At 50.8% G+C, this 16,324-nt stretch overlaps 1 protein-coding gene across 3 annotated transcripts in view; it reads right to left on the bottom strand.

The window, feature by feature from the left end:
• Positions 1 to 16,324, bottom strand: part of GGTA1 (glycoprotein alpha-galactosyltransferase 1 (inactive)) — a 57,234-nt gene that overhangs the window by 21,036 nt on the left and 19,874 nt on the right. For 2 of the 3 annotated variants that reach the window (XM_088793494.1, XM_019731230.3), the window contains one exon: positions 7,301 to 7,416. The exons of the other annotated variant lie outside the window; for it this stretch is intronic. The gene's annotated coding sequence lies outside the window, so the exon portion shown is untranslated. The remainder of the gene's footprint in view (positions 1 to 7,300; positions 7,417 to 16,324) is intronic. 3 annotated transcript variants of the gene reach the window in all.

The following is a 16,324-nucleotide window of genomic DNA, read 5'->3' as shown; positions in this document are numbered from 1 at the left end:
GAGGGGGGTGGGGTGCTGGGTGGAGAAGAGCAGGTGGCGAAGTACTTTAATTTGGGTAGTCGGGGAAGGCCTCGCTGGGGAGGTGACTAAAACTTCCCAAGGGATGGGGACAGGATGGAAAGGGGTGAAGAGGCTGTGAGAAGGGATGAGACTATTTCAGAACCGCATCTATGACAGGCTGCTGGGTGAAAAAGCTTCCTGTGTTTGAAAGAGACAAAAGCGAAAAACTTGAACGAAAAGAAAATAATGATGTCCCCTCCTCACCTGAGTGGCTGGAGTAAGGGTGGGGTGGTGGTGGCAGGCAGTTAGAGGGTGGGCAAGGCAGATGGAGCCTGGAAAGGTGTGGAAAGGAGGTGGGGAGCCACAAAATTATCTAAAACTGGGATATCATCTGATCAGACTTCAGAGACTTGTCTGGGTTCTGGGGGGTGGGAAATGGATGTGGTGACAAGGGCAGATGTGCAGACGTGAGGTGGCAGGCTATTCTAATGGCCAAAAAGAGGGAGGGGCCTATGCTGAAAAGGTGGCAGAGGAGGTGGAGAGAAGTCGATTAATTCCTGTGCTTTGGGGACAGACTTGATAGGACTTGGCTGGTAACTTAGACATCAGGGACGAGGGGAGGGAAGAAGCAAGGTTTCTGCTGAAGCAGGTGGGTTATAGCGTTTCCTCAGACAGGCTGGAGGAGGAACAGATTTTGGGATGAGAATCATGAATTCCCTTTTGGACATGTTAATTTCAAGGAGTGTGTGGACACCTAAATGGAGGTGACAGGCAAGTGAACATTTAAGTCTCAAGTTCATCGGAGAGATGTGGGTGGGACATGCAACTGGAGGCGTCTTCCACATGGACGGTATTTAAGGTGAAGGCAATGAATTCCATTACCTAAGGAGAGGATGCAAAGAGAGAGAAAGGAAGGAAGAGGGCCTTGGGCGGAAGGGACATTTAGAGAGAGGACAGAGGAGGAGATGAGAAGAGGCCCAGGAGGTAGCAGGTAAAGCAAAAGTATGAACACCTGGAAGCCAAGGAGAGTGGCTAACTGCCATTCATCAAATGTCATTGCCTTTGTGGAGCCACTGCCCATCCCATCCCCCCACTTCACTCCCACCCTCCGCCCTGACCGCCAGTGAAGCCTCCTTTCTTGCCTCTGGCTCCCCCGTCATTAGTCTGAGCTTCCTGAGGGCAGGAGCGATGTCCTACTGAGCCCTGAAGCGCCGGTGCCCCACAGAGAGCAGACGAGGCCCTCCGTCAATGTTTGGTGAGTGAATGACATAAATGAGAATGACACCTGTCAGGGGACAGTTTATTTTCTAATTCTTTGCAAAGAGGGTCTCAGACGAGGCCAGTCTTGGATCTCATGTGCTGTATCCCCTTTGTTATAAATTCAGTTAAAGAAGAGAAAGGACAGGATGACCAGCCGTGACACGCCAGTCCCCCTCGCTTAGAAAGTGAGCTGTGTATGGAAACAGAAGAACCAGGGCTGAATTCAAGGTCATAATTCCACCTCCAGCCCTCAGATGTGACGATGATACGTGGCATTCCACAGACCCCGAGAAGATGGGCCTGTTGGGCTCCATGTAACTCTCCGTCCTGAGCTTCCTCCCTTTGAGAACCTCGTGAGCTGGCACATATGGCCTCCAGCCCATGGCAAAGTCACAGAATGCAACTGCGTGCAACTCAGCCCCACTGTTGGAAAAACCCACTTGAAGTTTACACCAAGAACACTAGCATTAAGCGCTAGAAAAGTCCTGGGTTTGGGAGCAAAGCAAAATACAAGATCTGGATTGAGACGGCATCCACCTCTCCATGCTTCACTCCCAAAAAAACGTGGATGGTAATCAAACACGTGGGCTTCGGAATGAAGCGGGGATGTGAGTCCCAGCTCTGGCACACACACCGCTGGGTAACCCTGATCACGTGGCCTCATCCGAATCGCCGAAAAAGCTCTGAAAAACCAAAAGCCTTTTCGTAATTCAACTGGCATCATAACCCTAACTGACGTGAGGCTATTTCTAATCTTTATCCCACTTTTTAAACGTACAAACATTTCTTTGCATAAATATCGATGTGTTTTATTATTTGATGCTGCTGCACTGCGGGTGTAACATATGATATATAATCCACACCTGACAAATTCTGCATTCCAGTGTAGCTGGCCCTGGGGTTTCAGAAAAAGGGATTGTGGACCTGTAATGGATCGTATTAAATTGGTTTCCACGTCTTTAAAATGGGGATAAAAATTGGCTGTGATGGCAAAGAGATAATGTCCATAAAATCCTCAGCATTGTGCTTGGCACCATATAAACGCGCAAAAAAGTGCTCGTTCTTATTACTGATGTCCATAAAACAGGCTGTTGAGACCTGGTGAGATAGCACAGTGCCTGGTACTTAGCAGGAGCTCAAAACGTTATTGGAGGGGAAGGAATGAGGGTTTTGGAATCAAAACAAGTGCAAATAGATGCAAATTAGGGACGCTAAAGGTTTATCCAGGCTGTTTCACGCTGCAGCCTGAGTAAGCCATCCTCTGAAGGGAGGGAAGACTTTGATTTTCTGTGATCAAGGGGACCTGCTAGACACCCTACTGGAGCGAAGGAGGTGACAACACTGATGGAACTGTGTCCCAGGCTTTATCAGCCCCACTTGTTGAGAAACAAATGCAAATTATCTCCCAAGGTAAGAAACATGAACTGAGAAACGCTCATGAAGAACACTGACACATCAGGGGGGGCCCAAATCAGACACATCTGATGCCCTCCTCCGTGCAAGTGTTCGTGATTTTTCTTTTCAGAAATCAGCATCAGAGGCAACTCGTGAAGGCCATTTCTTTCTGAGCTTCATAGATCGCTTGACTCGGCGTCCTTTCTGCTGTGGCCAGTCGTCACCCTTGTTGAAGATGTAAAATTGGAAGCTGCCCAAATGAGCCAATAACGCAATCCTTCAGCAAAGCACTAGAAATAGTTGTAGACATGCTTCCTGGAATCTGGAATCTGCAGCTCCAGGGAAGGAAAGGTTGGCAGGGTGGCCAATGGATCTTTTAAAAGATTTCGATTTTTCTCTCTGGACAAAAATGAGGCATTTGGCAATCAGCGTGACCTGAAAGTCCTGTCTCTGAAAGTACGTGTCTGTCTCTGAGAATTTTCAAAACGATGTCATTCTGAAGGTCGGTGGTTGACGTTCTTAGCCACCTACTAGGGAACATGGGGTTGCTTCTAAATTTCCCACTTCGGGGGTAGAACACAGAATTAGGACAGCTGGATACTGACAACCTGCTCGCCCTTCAGGGGACTTGGTGACTCAGCCACATACAGTCCCACCAACGCCCTGGCGCCATCTCTCAGGCCGTCTTGTCACGGTGCTTCTCCTTTCTCTCTGAATCCACTCTACCTCCCATGAGATGCTCCTGGGCCACTCCCAGCATCAGCCCCTGCAGTGGTTCCCAATTGAAACCACTCACACGGCCCCCACCTGGAAAAGGTGCTAAAAACATGGGGCATTTCCCTGGGCAGGGTCCTGTTGTAAACCTGTCATTTCTCCAACTTCCCTGCTTCACCCTCCTCCACTCTCCTCTTCCTCGTTTTTCACTTCTATTTCTCCAGTGTGTCAGACAGACCTTTTTCTACATGGCCCATTAATTAATTCTTCCTTACCCACCCCCAACCTGACACACACACACACACACACACACACACACACACACACACATCTTCAGCCTGGGCTAAGGGCTAAGTAAAGGTATTCCTTCCAAACAGAAATCCTCTCTGAAAAGAATTCTAGTGCCAGGGGAAAGGTGACCATCTCGGCTGAATAACAGAGCACTCAGAAGCCTGGAAAAGCCATTATCTCCAAGAGCTGGAATCTGCAGGGGGAAAGCAGTGGCAGAGGAAACCAAACCTTCCTGTAGACAAAGAATGCTCCTCCCTGCCTATGATTCTTCCCCCAGCCCCTGGAACCCGTCCCCTGCTCCCTAGAGCTGTCCCTGCTCACTCAAGCCTCTGGATGATTAAGATGGGGTCAAAGACTCAAAAGGATACATGTCAGGTAGTGACAAGTGCTGTGGGTGAAAGTGGGTAAGGAGCTGGGGAGGGCGCAGGAGCGAACTGGGCATTAGAGACTTGGACAAAACCATCTTCCGTCCTCCATGCCCTCCACTGTAATGTTTGGATCCAGCAATCCAGGTAACAATTAGGCCAGTGTTGTCTCTTGTAGCAACAGTCCTAGACTGGGCCTTGGGCAAGTTCTCTGACTCTCTGAGCCTCTATTTACAAATACAAAATGGAGCTTCAAGCACCCTCCTCTAGGGGTCTTGAGGGGACAAAAGGAGACGGTGTGTATGAAACACATTGTGCTATTGGTTGGTAAATGCTCCGCTTGCTCGAGTGGCAGCCATACTGACGGTTGTGCTTTTTAATGCGTGGCTTTGAATGCAGAGCTGTGACTTCCTCTGAGAGGTGTCTCAGCAGCCCCAGGGAAACATCACCAGCAACTCATTCATGGGCAGGCCCACCCCACCCCCACTGTGACTACTGAGATCCTCAGCTCTCCTTCCAGGCAGCAGCTCAAGGCCCAGCAGCTCACTGTCTGCCCCACTGCCAGAGCTGGGCCGGGAGGGAAGGTGAGCACACCTGTCCGTCAGGCCCTGCTTCCACAGAGCCGGCCTTGTAAACTGGTGTCATTCATGAGTTTCTCTGGACTTTGTCTCCCCATTCCTGAAACAAGTCCTTCGGACTTCACTTTCCATGACCGGCTTTCCTGATTGACCCAGGACATGGGTGAGAAATCAGCCACGGGATGGAAGTCTCATTATAGGAGGGCAGTTCACTCAGCCACACGGAGGGCATCTTATTGCCATGACCACACGGATTCCTTGAAGTGACGGTCAAATGATAAGATTACCAACCAATACAAGTTGAGTGCAGAGGCCGACTTCCCCCGGAGCTAATAAAGCCAGGTGTCAGACCCCCTTGCAAGACTGGGGTGGGGAGTAGGTAATGCTTCCCAGAGGCTGAGTGTTCCCCTGCCTGGGGGAGTCACCTTCAGCCTTAGTGCCGGGTCAGGGGCTGCAGGTGGGGCTGAGGGACTAACCCCACTACCTGCACACACATTTGGTGCCCAGCAACAACCTGCCCCACGTGGACCTTGTTGAGCACTCGGGCACCTTCCATTTTGATCGCAGGGAGAAGGAAGGAGCTGAATCAGACACTGCCCTTATTCGCTCACGGCCACCGCATGCCCACACCCTCCATCCCACCCCTTCCAGGATCAAAGAGCAGAGTTCTCTGGTGGGAGCCACCTGAGCAAGAAACTGCCAAAAGAGTACAGATGTGGCATCACCACTAACAAGTTGTAAAGCTGAAAGAAACTTCTAAACTCTCAGTAATAAAAAGCAACCGTTGATGAATCATGCTAGAGGCAAAACTGATTTGTCTTTCTTTTGTCTCTATTGAAAATGAGAATACAAAATCATTGTCAGATAAAGAGGCAATCCAAGAGTATGCAGCCAAAATAGGAGAGGTGCATTAGACACCTTCGTAATACTAATCATTTTTATATTGTTTTCATATCATTTGATTATGATGGTTTCTGGATTCTGTCCTACTTGGAGTATCTGTCAGTTTTTGTTATTTGTTGTGATAGCTCTTCTCATATTCTAAAGTCATTCAAGTTGACCCTTGAACAATGCAAAAGTTAGGGGTGATGACCCCCATGCAGTTGAAAATCTGCATGTAACTCTGACTTCCCAAATCTTAACTACTCATAGCCTACTGTTGACGGAAGCCTCACCGATAACATAAACAGCCGATATTTGTATGTTACATGTGTTATATACTGCATTCTAACGATAAAGCAAGCTAGAGAAAAGAAAATGTTATTAAGAAAATCATAAGAAAGAAAAATACGTTTATAGTATATATTGGCAAAAATCCGTGTATAAGTGGACCCACCAAGTTCAAACCCATGTTGTTCAAGGGTCAACTGTATCCATTTCCATACCTAATATTGCATTTGCAACTTTGCATTCTTTTTCTAAAGAGGGCCCCGCAACACTTGGAGTTTCCCCACATGAAGCAGGCCAGGCCTTGGGCTAAACACTGGACCAGCGGTCTCTCAAGTCAAGCCTCACACTGACCCTGTGAAGTCCCTCTAGAATTATCCTTATTTGACAGGTGTGAGGTGAAGAAACTTGCCTGATGTCACACAGCATAAAATGGTGGAGCCAGGATTTGGGTCTAGGTGTCAGCCTCCCGGGCCGCCCTTCTCACCACTCTGTTCTCAGTAAACGTGAGGGTGCTCCCATGGCCTAAGCACGCGGGTCTGTGGCTCCTCTGCCATTCCCAGGTACTTCCTGGGTGCCTGGTACGCGTTTTCCTTACTACACCTTGTTCATCCCTCGTCGTGGTCGGTGCAGCGGCTTTTCAGCTGAGGAAACTTTGCTTTAGTGGAGGCTGAGATCACACACAGCGCTCACCCAGAAGGGGGTGCCGATTTGAACAGCAGACCCTTAGCCTCCCAGGGCCAGTCCCCTGGCATGTGGATGGTGCTGGGGGTGAGGAGGGAGAGTGCTGCTTTACCCTTAAACCGCTCTAAATTGGAGGACCTTACAGGGAAATGCTCCCCAGTGGAAGACACGTGGTACAATTCACAGGGGAAAAATGTGCATGGAAGGCTGTTTCCAGTTATGTTTTCCATTATGAGGGTCAGGTAAACACAGACAGAGGAAACTAAGAGACGAGTCTCAGACTAAATAGAGGGCTAACTGTTGCTCCAGCCATCACAGACGGAACAACCTGTGCACTGAGGTGCACAGCTTAGTCGTGCCTTTTCTGGAATCCTTTGCAGGAAATCTGAAGCCTAGATCCAGCCAGCTTTTCCTTGCTGCCTGGCCCAGATATAATTGTGCAAGGGTTTTTCCAGGAGAAATAAGGTAAAGTAAACAAATGAAGGGTCTACACTACCCTGAGAGGGCTCTGCACCCACCCACAACGCAGCCACCCCAGGCACCACGCCTCAGGCCCCTGCCCCTGCCCTGTCACTCTGAAGCCTGCAGAGAAAACTCCCTGCCAAGGGGAGCTCCATCCAGCAGAACTCAGCGAAGCCTCTGAGCCAGCATCCCGCCAGCTCCCACTTCTAGAGCCCATGCCGTGGAGAGAAGCACTTGGTCTTCTTCCAGAAATACTGAGGGGGACCAGTAAGAGGTTAGGGGGAGGGCGAGGGGCCTCCCCCAGGTGGATCCATGCTGTGCCTGCTCGCAATTCCCCCGTGAGTCCCACAAGGCAGACGTAAATCATTGCAACATTTCACATACCTCATCGTCTGCTTCTCTCCCCTCAGAGTAAAAAGCAAAACAACAAAGTTCTATTGAGCTTCGCTCTGCAGAAGGAGGCAGGGCTGGGAGGAAGGGAAGGTGCTGTGGTCCAACTCCTGTCAAAAGAATAAACAGCTGTTTCAGGACAAGGGGCGTAGACAAATCCCACAGCTGCCAGAGGCTTTGTTCCTCGCTGGCACCGGGAAACGGGCTGTTTATCAGGCCTGTTGACTCAGAGCTGCAGGCCAAGGCACAGAAATTTCTCTCCGGCCCATGAGCGGCCCGGCCTCCCTCACCAAGGGAAACTACGGGTCCAAACTCGGCCTGCTGTTGGAGGAGGGAAGGCCGCCACCCCTGAGAGGGACACACAAGCTGCCCACATCACGCAAAATTGGCAAAATTGGGAACTGTTCTGAACCCAAACGACCCCAATGACTACCGTCAGGAACAGCCAATGGGGAAGTGAAAACATAAAAAACATACTTTACATGCAGAGGGGTGGGTGAGAGACAGAGTCCTCAAGACTCTCATTGAAACGTTACCTAAATGGTCCTCGGAGGAAAGCCTGTCATCTACACCCTTCAGGCGAGGGAAGTTGTTTTGTTTGAACGCTATTTTTATAGAATGTTATGAGATCTCCCGCATTGCACACCAAGCTATAAGAACTTTAAAAGGTCATAAGGCCCAACCCCTCTCTTTGGCTGAATAATGCTTAACCCTTCCCACACCCACCTCCTGCTCCCAAAATAGAATTTTCCAGCTGGAAGGGACCTCAGAGCACTGCATTTTCAAACATCGAAAACAGCTCAAACTTTTTCAAAAAACACATGAAGTCATTCTCAGAACTCCACGATGTGAAACAGAGGACACAGAGTGCTTTGGCTGAAGCAGGGAAATGAAGCTCGAAGCCCCCTGCCCAACCCCTCCCAAAAGGCCCCCGACACCTCCCAGGAGTACAGTCTGGAAACCCCAGACCAAGGGGAGGGAACCAAAATCCGCCAGAAAGGAGCCACAGATTGCTCCCCACCCTCAAGTTATGCCTAATCCAGCCTTTCCCTCCCGTTCTCCAAAGGAAATTTCACTGCCCCCTCCTCTGGGGGCATGAGCTAGTGGGCTACAATGTTTAGGGTCTAGAAGTTCTTCCTAACAACTTGCTTAAATCCTTCCTGTTGGCATCTACCAAAGCTGAACAAATTCACACCTGATGACCAAGTCATTCCACCCCAGGTCTCTACCCCTCAAAAGCACACATAAGCTCACCAACAGACACGGCACATCAGAGGATGCCCAGAACTGGAAACGACTCCAGGCCTCTCATCAGGACTGTGATCTAGTGTGGGATTCGATACACAGCAGTGAGAATGGACCAGCCACAGCTACAAACATCAACGGGATGAATCACACACACAGCACTGAGTGAAAGAAACCCTCGACAATTCCACTGGTTTAAAGTTTAACAACAGGCAAACCCCATCTGTGGTGCTAGCAGTAAGGATGGGGTGGGAGAGGATGGGAGGGGGCCAGGGGTACTGGGGGGGGGTGTTGGTTATGTTGTTTCTTGAGCTGAGTACTGGATAGACAGGTGTGTTCACTTGGTGAAAACACATCACCAATGTGACTTTTCTGTGTATATGTTAAGAACAAAAATGAACAGGAACCTTCCCGCTGGAAGTTGTCTTCTCTCAATCATTCTGTCTTCCCCTGACACTGGCTCGAGGGCCACGGGACCATGGGCAGCCCTGCCTTTTCCTTCTCTCGGGTTCCCTGCCCCAAGACCAAGCACCTCAGGACGGGTTCACGGAAGATGTGTTGCATTAAATGCTCCAGAAATCTTGACCTATGGTCAATGGGGAGGGGAAAGATAACAGTTTGAAGGCCAAGGAACTGGGCTAAGATAAGTTTGTCCTTTTGCCAAGCAAGCACCGATCACGACGGGCAATGTGGGTCTCCCACTTTCCAGTTTACAAAGCAGCCTGTGGGAACACAGTCCCAGAGAGCAGTTTCCAGGCTCTCAGCCTCACATGGAAAGGTGCTGGCTAGGTTATTAGATGGCCATCAGCTGTAACCAGTTAGCCATTAGCCACTAATATAACTGCCGTGGCTGGACTAGCAGGGGTGGATTGCTGCTAGCAGGTTGGTTGGTTGGCCGAGAAGCGGATGGCGAATTACGGATCGTGTGGATCCTACTTCCTGTGTCTTGCCTGGCCACCAGCGAGACTGGAGTGCAGGAAGACCCCTCGGTGGGGTACTGGCAGATGTTTGCTTTTGTGTCTCAACCAGCCGTCATCAAGAATACAGTGGTATGACACCCCTATCTATGGCTCCGTGGGTGTTCCTTTTTGGCCTCACCATATCCTGCGTTCTGGTGTGGGGAGCGGGACCAGAGACCCTGCATGACACATGGTGCAGCGAGCAGGGTACAGAGCCAGCCAAAACTCTCTGAAGGGCGGTGGAGCAGTTTGTGCGTGTGAACACTCAGCTTCAGGAGGCCCGTGAGGAGCGGAGCCGAGAACGGGAGGCGTGGTCTGCCTGGGAGGCTAGAGCCTCTGGATGGTACACCACCCTCTTGGCCATAGAAGGCGTTGCCTTCCTTTTGGTGGTCCGCTGCTGCCGTGGGCTCCTAGAGTTGTGGACGGCTTACACCGGGGCCATCACCCACTCGGACACCTGGCACGGCAAGCAAGATTCCGGCCAGATAGGAATGGTGTCTGACTCTGGGCAGGAGGACATGTGGTCCCCACACAGTGTGCGGTGCCCGGTGGCCACTGTTCTAAGGAGTTGGACCCCCATGGAGGGGTGGGAAGATGTGGATGGTTCTCCAACCAGCATAGGCCAGAGAAAGCGAAGGTCGTGTGGGTTGGGAAGTGCTTGCTGAGGCAGCCCGGGTGCAGGAAGACCCCTCATTGGGGTGCTGGCGGGTGTCTGCTTCCTGTGTCTCCAACCCAGCCGCTGTCGAGAACCTAGTGGTATGACTCCCGTATCTAGGGCTCCGTGGGTGTTCCTTTTTGGCCTCACCATGTCCTGCGTTCTTGTGCAGGGAGCGGGAGCAGAGACCCTGCATGACACAGCTTCTCTTTCATCTTAGTGATACTCAGGGTCATTCTTCACAGGGGGTCAGGGGACAGAGGCGGCTCTGGGAGCCTCAGTGACTTGCTCAAAATCACCAGCTGGTGGGTCCCATGCTGCTGTTTCATCCCCCCTAGCTGCCTCCAGCAGACAGTCTACAGGTCAGTGGAATTAGAGGCTCCAGGCTGGTTAACCACAGCTCACCAGTGTGTAAAACTGGAAGGCAGAAAATTCAATTTCTAGAGTATCCAGCATGACCTTATTCCTTCCCTGACACGCTCTCATAATCAGACTCTCCAAACAAAGGAGCATACACACGTGTGGCCCTTCCTTAACGGAGAGGCAGAGAACCTAGTAAACGAGCCTCGGGCCAAGTAGCTCTACTAATCAAAGGAGGTGGAAGGCTGCCCAGGTAATGAGCTTGGCACGGTGCCTGGCCAACCAGACTAATCTTATTCCATGGTCATTAAGGCCAACAGTCCACTCCAGCAGTCCTTGGGTCTATTAGAGAGCAGCCAGCATTCAGTACCGGTCGCCCTAAGTCGGAGGATTACAGGATCTGGCAGTGTCAGCCACCCTGGCTTTGCATCTCAGACCACTTCCTACTGGGAGGAATGAAGGTCAGGATCCCCACCCTGCTTATCTTGGGAGGGTGTGAAGGTGAACTGTTCCTGGAAAAGGACCCTACAGACAAACACAGGCTGTCATTATTTTATCCATTGATAGATAACGTTTAGGGCAGTCACAAAAGATACACTTGCCAGTGCTTGCATGTGATAGAGCAATTTGGCTGGTTTCCTCCTCTATGTTGTGGATAATGATCCCCACATCTCGAGGTGGATGAGGGGCTATAGAGTGTGGTTATTACAAGCACACACTCTGGGGCCAGGCTGGCTGGGTTTGAGTGTCGGCTCTGCCTCTTATGCTGTGCAATCCTGGGCAACTTACTTAACTTTTCGGTGCCTCCATTTCTACATCGGTAGCCAGGAGCCAGATTACAGAGGGTCAAGGAATGAACCTGAGGTGAGGAAGTGATGTCAGTAAGCGTAAGGGCCTCTTACTTTCCAGCACAGGAAGCGCTGGAGAGCGGGTGCCGGTTAGCGAGGCCCTGGAGAAAACAGGACAGAACTCCGAAGTATACTGCTGACAGAGTGATGAGACAGAGCCAAGGAGAGAAAGGCTTTGGAGGTTCAGAGGAGGGAGAGGACAGGTGTTGAAAAGCAGCCCTGCAGGGGAGGATGAAGGGGTGCCCCTAAGACAGGCAGAAGGTATTTCCCTGTGTGCAAAAGGGAAGGAGACAGGATGGATGGGTTGGTGGTAGGTTTGGGAGACAAAGTGGGAAGCTGACAAGTTCCAATCCAGAGCAGCTTAAGTATGGAGGACAAAGTGGGTCGGGTATATGGGTGGCAGAGAAGCTGACGGGTTGAATCTGGAGCCTTGAATCTGCACTGTGCAGAGGATTCTGCATTTCATCCTGAAGGTACTGGGGAATCCTTCAGACGTTAGGCCAACGGAATTACATGATTTGTTTTTTAGAAGAATTACGTGGCTGCAGGGTGAGCGTGGGCGGGAGAAGGAAAATCTCCAACCAGGGAGACCAGCCAGGAGGCTGCTGGCCGATGTCCAGGTGAAAAAGTGGAGACCTGAACCCATGGATTGAGCTGGAAGGCAAGGACCAGCCATTTGAGAGGAAGGAAGGAAGGGACATCCTGACACCTTGGTTTACAGGAAATTAATTCTCGTTCAAGCTTGGTTTACATGTCACCTTGTTGGTGACATCTTCCTGGATTTAAAATGACTTTCTTTTTGCAGTTTACTTATAAGTATTTACCTTTTACATTTCCTTCTTCCTCTACTGGAATGTCAGTGCTATGGGCAGATACTTTTGTATGTTTTGTACCACGTGGCAGCGCTTAATAAAGCACCTGGCACTCCTACATCTTTGTAGGCCAAACACATGGCACCAAAGCGTTCGATAAATGTTAACTGTTTTAAAAATGGCTGGTAATAATACTATCAACAATAATGGGGAGCAATGGGATGAAGAGAGACATGAGTCTAGTGCAGTGGTACTCACTGTGCGGACTGTGAATGACCAAGCCATCAGCATCGCCTGGGAGCAAGATAGAAACACGGCATCAGAGCCGCCCAGCCCCAACCATCGGTGGCCCAGGGTGGGCCCAGGAATCTGTGTCCGCCAAGGTCTCCTGGTGATCCTGACGCTTCCTAAAGTTTGCCAAGCTCTGTTCTGGGCTGGTTCCCAGGTTTCTGGTTGAAGTAGGGGAGTGGATGTTCTTGCTGTTGACTAAAAAATGGACTGGGGAGAGCTGATAAGTTCCTTTCTAGACATGTTGAGTTGGAAGAACCTGCTAGAGCCAACTCAGCAATGGCGACCTAGAGAGAAAGCCCGAGTGGAGCCCAATATGGGAGTTACCAATGGGGCAGGCAGGAATGGGCAGGTCTGATACACATAGATTGAGGGCAGGGTGTGGTGTCCTTAATGGGCACCACCCCGAAACCTGAGTGAGGGGGGCAGGGGAGAGAGGCAGCAGAACCAGCAACAAAAGGGCAAAGGCTGCCAGGATACCAGCGTGAGGGCTGGAAAGCTACACTTGAAGCACAGTCTAGATTCTCATCTCACTTCCACCCGCAGCATTCTCATCTGACCACCTCTGGCCCCACTTTCCTCTGGAAGAGAGAAGGAGGCCAGGGTGCAGCTGTCTGAGAACCCCAAGGAGTGCCAGGCAAACAGAGCTGTGGTCACACAGAGGTTCTGTTCCTGGTCCTGCCACCAACTCCTGGCAGCCCCCTACTGTGCCTGGTTGATTCCCAACCTGCTCCCCTCTGCTGAATGGAAAGGTTGGCTAGTGTCTCTTGCTCTGCACTGTATCCCAGTTCTGGGGTTCAAGGCAGACCTCATGCCCAGCCACAGACACTGGGCCAAGACCCCCTGCATAGGAGCAGTCGGTGCTTTCAGAGCTGTAGGCACGTGGTAAGGCTGCGGACAGCAGTTAATAGAGGAGATCCCAGCCTCTGGTGAAGGGAGGGCACGCTGGGTAGGGAGCCCCCAGCCAAAAGGTGTGCCTGTCCAAGGCTTATATGGCTACTCAGAACTGCTGAGAGTCAAGTTCTGAAGACGTCTTCTCCCCCCTCCGCCCAAATGGGAGACCCCGAAACCAGCGGGGGCATTTCACATGGAGAGAAGTTCAAATTTTCAGGCTATTTGCTCTCCTCCCTCCTGGAGATACCCGCTCTCAAGGGGCCACCTCCCCGGCTGAGCCTTGTTGTCCCCATGTGATCCCCGGGCTGGCCGATGGCACAGTCTTCTAGATGACATGAGAGGAATAAACAAGTCCCCCTCACCCACAGGAGTTCAAGTCCCTCAGGCGTTTACAGCAGTGGTGATCTGTCAACTCTCCCCGTCCGGCCAGCCGAGCCTCCCTCCCAAAGGCGGTCGCCCGTGTACAGCATCCACGCCAGAGCACCTCTGCTTGAAGCCCAGTGATGAGGGACTCAGCACCTCCCTGGGCACCCTGTTTTACCTGTGGACTACCCTGATTGTAAAACACATCTTTTCAGCGTGGAGCTGAGCTCTGCTTCCCAGAACGTTATTAATAATCACAAAGGCTACCATTCATTTACACACATCATCTCACTCAACCCCTGCTGTAATCGGTGGTGAGCCTCTCCATTCCCCAGATGGGACAACCGAGGCTCAGAGGTGAAGTAACACGGATGAGATCACTGCCGATAAGCTCTACCTATCCATGTGGTCTTGCCTTCCCATTGAACCCAACAGCTAGCTGCTCAGAAGTAGGGCCCCCCAAGTCTTTCCAACCAAACACCATGTTCCCTGGCACACCTGAGGCAAGCTGTACCCACCAGCATTTACTCAGTACCTGGACGGTGTTGAGACTGGGTCGGGTACAGAAAGGAATCAGCCACACTTCCTGTACTTTTCAAGTCCAACTTGGGTGAAAGGGACATGTGTGCCCATGAATCCCAAATGCTGTCTACAGAACAGCTACTGCCATTGTGCTACCGGACTGGGCTTGGCATAGAGCTGGGGCGCATAGGTGTCCACAGGAGGAGGTCACTGCTCCTCTCAGCCTCAGGGTCCCGTCTCCTGTTCTTTTGTTCTATCAGCCTCCGAGATTTGCTATTTGTGCCTCGCCTTTTCCCAGCAACCCTTCCTCGGTGTAGGTAGTTTCTCCCACTTTCCAGCTATGGGAAATGGAGCTCTGGGAAGGCCTTGTAAAATCAGGGTGACCATACAAACTGCTGTCCCTAGAACAGCTCCACCTACTGTGGATCAATAACCAGGTTAATGGTTTTACTGCCTCCTTTCACTCCCAAAGGTGCCCATATGGAGGATGAGTCTTAGGGTCACTCTTGATAAGGATAGTTCAATAAAATAAAGAGGGTTCAATGAAGTCCGTCTGCTTCAGGATCCCTTCCGGATTCTAGGATTCAGGGTTTGTGTTGACTACCTACTGATCCCTTAGGTGCCCCTCTCCAGCATCCAGGTTAGGAGGAGTCTTTCCTGGGCTGCTCAGAGGTGGTGCAAGCCCATGCCCTTTGGATGCATTCTGTCCGCCCCCCCACCCCACCCCTTAGTGCCTGTGATGGGCGTGCAGCACTCCCTGATCCCCTGTGCAGGCCAGGAGGTATTCAAAGTCTAAGGACTGACTGGAAAACTCCTGCGGTTGCCTTGTCGTGGGTTTCTTTCCCCCCCCTCTACTAGATTTTCCTTGTAATAATTTGACTTGAACATAAAAAGCCTTCCAAGAATTAATTTTCTAAAGACGATGTTCCATGAATCCTAGCCGTAGGCTCAAAACAAAACTTTTAATTGAGTCCACCATGCAAATGGCTTTTTCTCCACCTGTTCTTGAAATGAGATAGGCCTGGGTTCAAATCCTAGGCCCCCCCCCCTTTCTGGCTGTGTGACCCTGGATAAATTACTTCATACTCTCTGTGCCTCAGCTTACTCATCTGTGAAACAGGGATAATTATTCCTTACTCTTTGAGTTGTTGAAAGAATGACCAATAACATCTGTAAAGTTCCTGGTACCTAGTAGGTGCTTAGGAAAAGGCAACTTGTATTATTAGCACTGGTGCCTAGGAAATAAGCACGGTCTCCACCTCATTATGGGGCAGGAGGGGTCTAGCATAGAGATTAGAGCCTGCATTTGAGTGAGATAAGCCTGGGTGTTGACGAAATGCATGACCTTGGAAAGTCACGTGAGCCTTCTGGGCTATGGAAAATGAGAATAATAATGCCTCTCTCTCAGACCATCATAAATGAGATGGTCACATAAAGTACTTGGCATAGGGCCTGATACTGGAGCAAGTGCCCCATAAACGGTAGCTACTCAATTCCCAGTAATGATTTTTCCAGAACTCTCCACCTCACAGGCTCTGGCACCACCTGCTCTCTGTGCGCAGAGTCCACTGTGTTCCTGCATCCTGAAGAGTCCTTTCTCCTGCCCACAGGAGCCCCTTCCACAACCCGTGAGGCTGGATGGGTGCTGCTCTCACTGTGTGCAGAGGAGTCTGGAGACTCGCCCAAGGTGACTTAGTTGGAACTGGAGCCAGGAATTTCTCCAGCCTCCTCCTGCCCCACAGGTCTGCAAGTCACTGATTAAAAGTTGAAGGGAGTTATGAGTTCATTTGCTTATTCATTCATTAAATACATGTTTATTTAGTGCCCCTATTGGAACCTACCATGTGCCAAGCACTGTTTCGACTGCTAGATCTACCAAGATTAACCAATATGGCCTCTAGTGGGAAGCTAAGCCCAGGATCCAACTATCACGCCAATAAACGCATTCTGCAACTGAGGTGAATGCCCCATCACGGCAATGACAAAGGAAGTCCAGGGACTTCTGGAGGACTCAGAGAGCCATCACACACGCCATCTTGCCCACGTGGCTGGAAGGACAGCCTCACTACCCA

The sequence above is a fragment of the Rhinolophus sinicus genome, chromosome 16 (assembly GCF_057876585.1).
Source record: "Rhinolophus sinicus isolate RSI-liver-muscle chromosome 16, RSI-T2T, whole genome shotgun sequence".
NCBI lineage: Eukaryota > Metazoa > Chordata > Mammalia > Chiroptera > Rhinolophidae > Rhinolophus > Rhinolophus sinicus.
The sequence above is the reverse complement of the archived record's forward strand: the minus strand, read 5'-3'. Positions and strand labels throughout refer to the sequence as shown.